At 56.1% G+C, this 8,496-nt stretch overlaps 1 long non-coding RNA gene across 2 annotated transcripts; it reads left to right on the top strand.

Moving 5' to 3' along the window:
* The first annotated feature begins 1,163 nt into the window (after window positions 1-1,163).
* Window positions 1,164-8,128, top strand: LOC129049859 (uncharacterized). 2 transcript variants are annotated; one of them, XR_008513237.2, is made up of 6 exons: window positions 1,187-1,301; window positions 2,356-2,625; window positions 3,142-3,334; window positions 3,471-4,382; window positions 5,691-7,364; window positions 7,742-8,128. It is a non-coding gene; the product is annotated as an uncharacterized LOC129049859 (long non-coding RNA). The 2 variants fall into 2 exon arrangements; XR_010137032.1 differs by having other exon boundaries at window positions 1,164-1,301; window positions 3,471-7,364; window positions 7,742-8,079.
* Window positions 8,129-8,496: the final 368 nt, after the last annotated feature.

The raw sequence follows: 8,496 nt of genomic DNA, 5'->3' as shown, positions 1-8,496 counted from the left end.
TGACCTTGGATTTCCCATCCTCCAGAACACAGAGGAAACACATTTTTTATTGTGTAAGCCACCCAGTCTGGTATTTTGTTATGGCAGCCTAAGCAATGTAATACAGATGTTTTAAAGGCTTTTTCTCTCTCTGGCTGGCCAGAGCTTAAATGTCTCCCAGCTCTGTCCATTCTCGAAATGCTTAGCTTTTCATTTCCTCCGTCTATTGCCTGGCCTTGCAGAGTTTTACCCCATGCAACCACAGGTTAGCATTAGCGACAGGCTTGAGGGAGCCCTGTGCAGATACCCCAGCCATTCCATCACACAGCCCTGCTTCTTGGTACTCTTCCCCACAAATCCTGGCCACTTTCCTGAACCTGAGTTTGTATCTTCTCAACTCAGCAAGTCTACTGCACTCTGCTGGGGGCCACTGGTCCTGTGGTGCATTCTGGGCAGAGCCCCTGAGCGAGAAATGGGGCACTCATAGGGCTGGCCTCATCAGCCTCCCTCTTCTCAGGGACCTCAGTCCTGCACTGCCTGCTGTCCACTATCCAAAAACATCACTCTGTATCTTTTCTTCAGTTCTGTAGTTGTTTGCGACATGAGGGAAGGTCTGTGCTAGTTCACATGTCCCAGTCAAAACAGCTCTCCTCAGTCCCTAACAGCACTTCAGATTAGAGTGTTAGGCGCACACACAAAAATGCACAGACCAGAGGGATGAAGGGTTTTCACAAAAGAGTGAAATTTCACATTCCTCACCCTAAAGCTGCCTGTACTGCAACCTCAGAGGCATCCACTGTTTTAACATCCTACACTGCAGACCAGTTTTCTCCCACTTTTGACTTTCGTCAGATGGAATCATACAGTAGGCGCTTCCCCAGGTCTGGTTTCTTTCACTCCACGTTGAGCTGTGAGCATCAATCATCCTGTTCACACAGCAAGGGTTTGTTCACGTTCAAAAGCCTGAAACACTTTCCTTAGCTCTGCTGGGTTTCAACCCAGCCCTAAGCACACAGCAAATCCCACCACCTCCTGGAAGCCCTGCTGGCCTTCACTGGCCAGACAGCAGTGACCCTCCCTTCCTCTCTTTCTGCATGGCCCTCTTTCCTCCCCTGGAACCTCACTGCTCTGGGTCTCGGGTACCCAGACTGTTGCTGGTGATGATGTCATGAGAGGCAGTTGCTAGGCAACCGGCCTCCATGGAGTCAGGGGCGCCTGCTCTTGGATTTGAAGTGCCCCTGCCAATTTCTTAAAATATCAGAACTCAGAGCACATTGAGCCCCAGAGAAGAGCGGAAAATCCAGAGTGCTTCACAAGCACTGGTAAGCCCCCACACCCTCCCCGTCTGACTACACAGGTTTTCCAAGAGGTGATCATGTGAGACTAACATCATTGTCTTTCCTTGTCATGGTCCTTAGACTGGCAGACAAGGGACGTGTGATTGTGATTTCAGCAGGCATTTGCAAGGTCTGCTGTGTTATCCTTGAGGATGAAATGGGAAATCCATCCCAGATGATCTGTTAGGTGGATTTTGTCTGTTATATACAATTATAGACAAAGGGAGTTAGCTAATGACCTCGTGTCACCCTGGAGGGGGGTCTCCAGCATCCCCCAGGACTCTGACATCAGTCCTGTATTGTCTGATATTCTGATCAATGATTTATATGAGGAAATAAAAGCCCTGCCTTTCAAGTTGCTGCTGAAACAAAGGACAGAAAGTACATCACAAGTCAGAATCATAATTCAGAATCATCCCAGTGTTGAGAGGATTTAAAATTCTAAACATTTTTAAATGGGACACAAACAGCATTATCCATAAAGAAAATATCAGTCAATTAATTGGACCACATTAAAATTAAGAACTTCTGTTCATCAGAGATATTGTTAAGAGAAGGAAAAGACAACTAAGAGATGTAATTTGTGATATATGTCTCTGACAAAAATCTCATATCTAGATTTTAAAAAGCCCAACACATCAATCTTTTCAAAACTAGAGCAAGACAAATGGATAGAAAAATAGGCAAAATATTTGAACTGACATCTGGCAAGGTAAGATATCCAAATGCCCACTAAATGTATGAAAAATAAAATGCTAAGTTTCCTTAGTTAGCAGGAAGATGTGAGCTATAACCACGATGGGACATCCCCTCTAAAATGAACGGCCAAAAGAGAAGAGAGAAAATGTCCCATGCAAGGAGGACATGAGGTGTGTGGTTGGGGCACATGCCTTGTGGAACTGCTTGGCAGCATTTGTTACCACTGAACCTGCATATGTATGATTGCCCTGCTTTTCCCCCCTTAGATAGAGACCCAATGGAAGTGCATATGAACTTTTGCCAAAAGACACACGTAAAAGATGTTTATAACTGCTTCCAGTTCCAGAAACCAGAAATAACCAAAGTGTCCACGGATGGGCGGCTGGATACAAAGCCGGTGTGTAGTCATAAATGGGATGCAGCGAACGAAGAATGTGAACAAACCTTTGCTGTATGAACAGGATGACTGACGCTCACAGCTCAACATAGAGTGAAGGAAGCCAGACCTGGGGAAGCCCCCGCTGTATGTTCCGTCTGACGGAAGTCAAAAGCGGGAGAAAACTGGTCTGCAGTGCAGGAAGTTAAAACAGTGGATGCCTCTGAGGTTGGGGTACGGGGGCTTTGGGGGTGAGAAATGTCCTATTTCTTGATCCAGGTTCTGGCAACAAATGTACTGTCTACTGGGCAAAGCTTGGGCTGGGGATGTGCAGGACACGGTGGTGGAGGGACGAGGGGACACAGGGGTCTGAGGGGCAGGTTGGAGACGGAGGCAGGTTGGGGTAGGGGTGATCAAACAACATACACGGTAAAGGCCCAGGGCAGGGAGGGGCCCCCACAGCCCTAAGACGAGGGAGGTGGTGAGAGAGAATCTCCAACTGGCAAAGGCAAGGCCCGAGGGCCCCTGTGGGTGCTGGTCAACATGCAGGTGGCCGCCAGCCTCCCAGCCCATCCTGACAGCCCCTGCCGGCTCCTAGGTCCCTGCACAATTGCCAAATCACCTCAGTCACTCCCCAGGGGCCAAGCTCAGACAATGTGTGGGGTGGTTTCTATACCCAGAGGGGCTGAGAGTGTCCCAAGCCCCTTTCTTTGGGCTCAGTGTCACACCCATCTGCTGGGGTCCCCACAGCAGCCCGGGAGAGGCCAGTCCCGATCCTAATGAAAAGGATGAGAAAGCACAGGGTCAGAGAGGAAAGTGCGGAGCCCTCATCTGCTGCCTCGGGGAGAACAATGGCTGCCCCCGGGACCGCCCCGGGTCACTGGGCCTGAGACCGCAGGGAAGAGACAAGTCTGGGGGTGGTGACCTCCCAGTAGCCTCACAGGTAAGAGAAATGGGGCCGTTTGGGACAGAGACCACAGGGGACAGAGGGCCGTACCTGTCAGATGGAAGCCACTAGGGGTGAGAAGGGCGGTGGGGAGAGGCTCAGTACAGAGGAGGGCGTGCCTTTTACTTACCAGGGCAAAGGGAAATCTGACCTCCACGAGGGTGGATAAAGCTCTGCCAAGCTTGCCAACTGAAGCCAAGAAAAAATGCTAAGGAAGGAAGCACCTTGAAACACAGCGGCTGGAGAGGCAGCGGGATCCTCCTGGGCCAGTGCTCCATGGGGTGCCGGAGCTGGATGACTCCCTGCCTGGTGGAATTTACACCCCTATGGGGGCCCTGACCTCCAGGCTACAGGCAAACCAGTTCCCATGGCAATCACCACGGCAAAAGTAAAATCACGAGAGCCAGAGGGTTGGGGGGCCTTCGAGTCCAGGTGGCCAGGAACAGCCTCGCTGGGGAGGAGGCACTGAGGCCGGTTCCAAAGGACCAGAGGAGCCCCAGATGGACGCAGCTACCAGCCTGTGAGGGCCCCCAGGAAGGCCTGCACTTCACATCCAAGGAGGCCAGTGGCCAGCAGAGAATGTGGTAGGTGTGAGGCTGGAGGCAGGGCAGCTCCCTGAAGGCACACGGAGGACGGCCGCCCTGAAGGCACACGGAGGACGGCCGCCCTGAAGGCACACGGAGGACGGCCGCCCTGAAGGCACACGGAGGACGGCCGCCCTGAAGGCACACGGAGGACGGCCGCCCTGAAGGCACACGGAGGACGGCCTCCCTGAAGGCACGCGGAGGACGGCCGCCGCAGAGAAGCATGCGGTCAGGGTGGAAAGGAGCAGCCCCAACTCAGCCAGTGCAGTGGATGGTGAGGAGGGATCAGGCCGGGGCCCCAAAGCCCCATCCTGCAGGCACAGGACAGGCCAACAGCTAAGAGAATGGGACCCCACGCAGCTGTCAAGATGCCAGGCGCTAAATCACAGCGACCTCTTGCCAGCCATGCAGATAATCCAATTACGTCGGGGTAATTTATTGATCAGGAAAATCAAAAGAAGGTAATTAATACAAATGAAGCAAGTCCTGGGCATCTATACGGGCTGTGCATCTGCTGTCCCCAGGATCCCGCTTGCTCTGGCCCCTGGGCCCAGCCTGAGCCAGCCCCGTCTGCTGTCCACTAGAGCCCAGGTCCCATTCCCCCATTTTGTCCTGCACTGTCCACGGCTCTGGCCCAGCCCTGCCAATAGGATGACACCTCCCATGTACGCCAAGGCACCCCAGCATCACGCTGGTCCTCTCAGGGCACCCCACCCAGCTGACAGCCACATCTTCCCCCCTACTCCTAGGACACTCCAACATGGCTCTTGGGACAGTCACCCTAGTGGGCTCCAACCTCCTTCGCCACTGCCGCTCAGCAACTCTTCCAGCACCCCATCTCCTCATCCCGTAAGGGGGTCCTCCCGCACCCCGTCTCCCCATCCTATAAGGGGCTTCTCCTGCTCCCCGTCTTCCCCTGCACCCTGTCTTCCCATCCTGTAAAGGGTCCCCTGGGCTTCTCCACATCCCATCTCCCTATCCCATAAGGAGCTCCCCCAGACTCCTCCAGTACCCCGTTCCCCCTGCACCATAAGGAGGCTCCCCACTTCTCCCTCATGCTTCCCCCCTCACCCTGTTGAGCTCCTCTAGGTCTGGGGGCAGCTGGTGCAGACAGTCCCACTGGGTGCTCCCAGGCAATGTGCAGACCAGGTGTGGGCCCTGGCCTGAGGTCACACAGTTGCTGGGGGAGAAAGGCCTCCTCACCCCTCCTGGGGTTGCACAAACCTCTCAAACTCAGCCTGGCCAGCACAGCCCCAGGGCCGGCTTCATGGCTGTGGCCGAGGCCCATGCTCAGAGGAACTCAAGCTTGGTTAGAGCTCTGAAATTCCTCATAATGCTTGAAGCAGGGCCTCAGCTTTTCACTTTGCCCTGGGCTTTGCTCATCACTTGCCCAGGGGCCTCTCCTCTTGGGCCAGGGCTTGATCCTGGCCTGTGCAGCTCCACTCCCCGCACCCAGCAGCATCCAGCCAGCAGGGCCCCTCCGGCCTCCCCATACCCACTTTTCCCCTATGGTGGCCTCACTGTCTGGCATTGTCCCTCACCTGGCTCCATCTAGCTCCACCGCCCCTGCAACAGTAGCAAACACTCAGGCTCATGTCAGCTGAGTTCCCCGCCCCCAACCTGAGGCCGAGTCTGCACCCGCCTTCGCCCCCGGCATTCCACTCTCCAGGGCGGGCGGCTGCACCCCTCCTCACAGCCTGGCCAATCTGGGTCCAGGGTCCTTGTCTCCCTTGGACTGTCCTCCACCTGACACCCCTCTTCTCTGCCAGCCAATGCCTGGGGTGAGGCAGGCTGAGTCTCCCCCAGGACGCCCTCCTCCTAAACCCTGGAACCTGTGAAACTGGACTCTGCAGATGCAACTAACAGAAGGACCCGAGACAGGGAGATGGCCCCGGATGACCCGGGCGGGCGCTAAATGTGGTCACAAGGGCCTCAGAAGAGGGAGCAGGAAGGTGAGGGTGGAGACGTGAGGACAGCGGCAGAGTCAGGGAGAGGACGGAGGGGAACTCTGCTGGCCTTGAAGGTGAGAAGCGGGCGGGGGGCACCTCCGGAAGCTGGAGAAGACAAGGAATGGATCCTCCCCTAGAGTCCCCAGAAGGAGCGGCCCTGTGACCCCTGACCTTCGCCCGGTGGGATGCATTTTGGACACCCGTCCCCCAGGGCTGGAAGGCGCCAGCTCTGTGGTGCTGGAGGTGCTGCAGTGGTGGGAGCTTGTTATGGCAGCAACGGGAACCTCCCACCGGACCAGCTCAGCGGTCCTACTGTGGACACCTCACTCCTCTGCCCTGGGACCCTGTCCAGGGCCCTCCCGTGTCCTGCCTGGGGGCTATCTGTCTAGCTTCCCCTATTGGAGGGTAGCAGAAGAACCCACCCCACCCCTGGGGAGTTGGGACTCAGATTTCAAGTCGAGTCTCTGAGGGTGCGGGGTGTGGAACAGCCCCTGGATGGTACCACAGCCTCCCGCCCCACTGCCGCGGCCCCCACCCGTCCACCCCCCAGGCGCCCGGTAAGACACCAGAAGTGCCCTCGCTGGGGCCTCCCTCCCTCCTTCTCAGCAACCCCCAATCCGTGCAACCCAGGGAGGTGCAGGGGGTCAGGGCCCACATGCCCTCCCTGCCGGGAGCCACTGCTTTGTCACACGCGGCCCTAATTGACGGCAGCAAAACAAACATTTGCTTTGGTGACCCACGCTGAGTGAGACGCATGGCATTATTTTAATTAAGCCTTGCCACCGATGAATCTCCATAAAGCAGCTGTTTGAGTATTCAGGTAAATAAATAAAAATCACACCAGGAGGGCTGCCGGGCGCAGAGCTGCCAGGCACATGGGTGTGGAGTGCAGGCAGCTGCCTGGAGGAAAAGGGGCGTGGTCTGGGCTCACAGCACCTGAGGGCTGACTTGGGAAAGGCCATGTGGAGGAAAGGCTCCTTCCAGGTCAGCCCTGATGGGATAGCTACTGCAGATCGTGACACAGACCATGAGAGCTGGCAAGACTCCTCGGACACAGGAGAGGGGCCCGGCCACGACTCCCTTGGGAAGGAGGATGGGAGAAGGCACAGGTGCCGTGGTGGCCCTGGGTGGGCCATCTCCCCGTTAGGATGGCTCTCGCTCAGCCCCCGGAGAGCCCACGGGTCTACCACCAGGAACAATTCTCACAGGGAACCCGAGGCCCGTGCCTCTCAGGCCCCAGAAGCTGGATCTGGCCCGGCGCAGTCTGGGGACCAGGGACTGCCGGCTTTGAACCGTGATGCCGCTCCATGCCTGTGCAGAAGAGAAAGTGAAGCTGAAACGCCCAGGCAGCTCCAGGAAACAGGAGGAGGAGGAAGCTCTCCCGTGGGCCTGATGGGGCTCAAAGTCCTGCAGTGTTAATGTCACAGTGACGGGGCCTGATTTCCCCCCAAGACGTGTCAGGAGTCATGGAAGGAAACACTCAGGGAGGAGCAGGTGGGCAGAGGGCCCGTGGGCGGGGGTCTGTGTGGGCAGTGCCTGCCCATGTGGTACCAGGAAGGTGTGGCGCCCTGTAGGACAGTGGCTGAGGACATCCTAGGCAGTGCCTCTCCAAAGATGGGTGTTTATGGGTGTGTGGGGGGGCAGCTGGGTGGTGGGGGACCCAGGAGGTCACACTGCAGCCATCCTGCCTCTCACTCTCTTGGTCCAGGCACTCCCCACAACTCCATGACCGCGGCTGACCCCAGCCCCCATCCCCCTCCTATCCTTGCCAACAGAACCTGCTTGTGCCTGGGGAGCGTGTGCCTAGCCCAGTAGATGACCTGTGACTGGTCTAAGCCCATCAGGTCAACCTATTATTCCCTTTGCCATAGATGGGCCCAGAATAGCTACAGGACCTTGCTTGGATGTAGCCTGGGAAGTGCACTGAGGGGCTTCTGAGAAAGGCTTTCCTCCTTGATGAAAGACAGATCCACACAAGGAGAAGCCACGCCCACCCTTTCTCATTTCCTGCTTCAGAGGCTGTCATGTGAGGATGTGACACCTGGAGCAGTGGCAGCCGTCTTGTGACTGTGAGGTCAGGAGCCAGAGAACAAATAGACAACATTCAAGGATGACTGAGGGAAAGGAGCCAGGACCCTGGGTGATGTCATTACCTCCTTCTCAACACCAGTGCCACCCACCTCCAGGCTCCTTTCATGAATGTATTAGATTCTCGTGGCTGCTGAAAAAAAATTAAACTATCACAAATTTAGTGGCTTAAGACAACAGAACTGTATTCCCACACAGGTCTCGAGGTAGAAGTCTGAAACGGCTTTCACGGGGATGCAATAAGGTGCAGCAGGCCAGACTCCCTCCAGAGGCTCCGGGCAGTCTGTCCTGGCCTCTCCCAGCCCCCTTGGCACTCAGTGGTCCTTGGCTGTGGCCCCATCACTGCACTCTCCATCTCTGGGACACATCCCCTTCTCTCTTCTGTTCTCTGTCAAATTTTCCGCTGCCTCGTGGTTACACGGAAGACCCACCAGGATAACCCAGGCTGCTCTCCACATGGCCAGATCCTTGAGAGGCAAAGCCCCCTTTCCACGTGAGATCCATCCACAGGGCCCTGGAGCTAGAACCTGGGGTCCTT

This window comes from Pongo abelii, chromosome 15 (assembly GCF_028885655.2).
Source record: "Pongo abelii isolate AG06213 chromosome 15, NHGRI_mPonAbe1-v2.0_pri, whole genome shotgun sequence".
In the NCBI taxonomy this organism is placed as follows: domain Eukaryota; kingdom Metazoa; phylum Chordata; class Mammalia; order Primates; family Hominidae; genus Pongo; species Pongo abelii.
The sequence above is the reverse complement of the archived record's forward strand: the minus strand, read 5'-3'. Positions and strand labels throughout refer to the sequence as shown.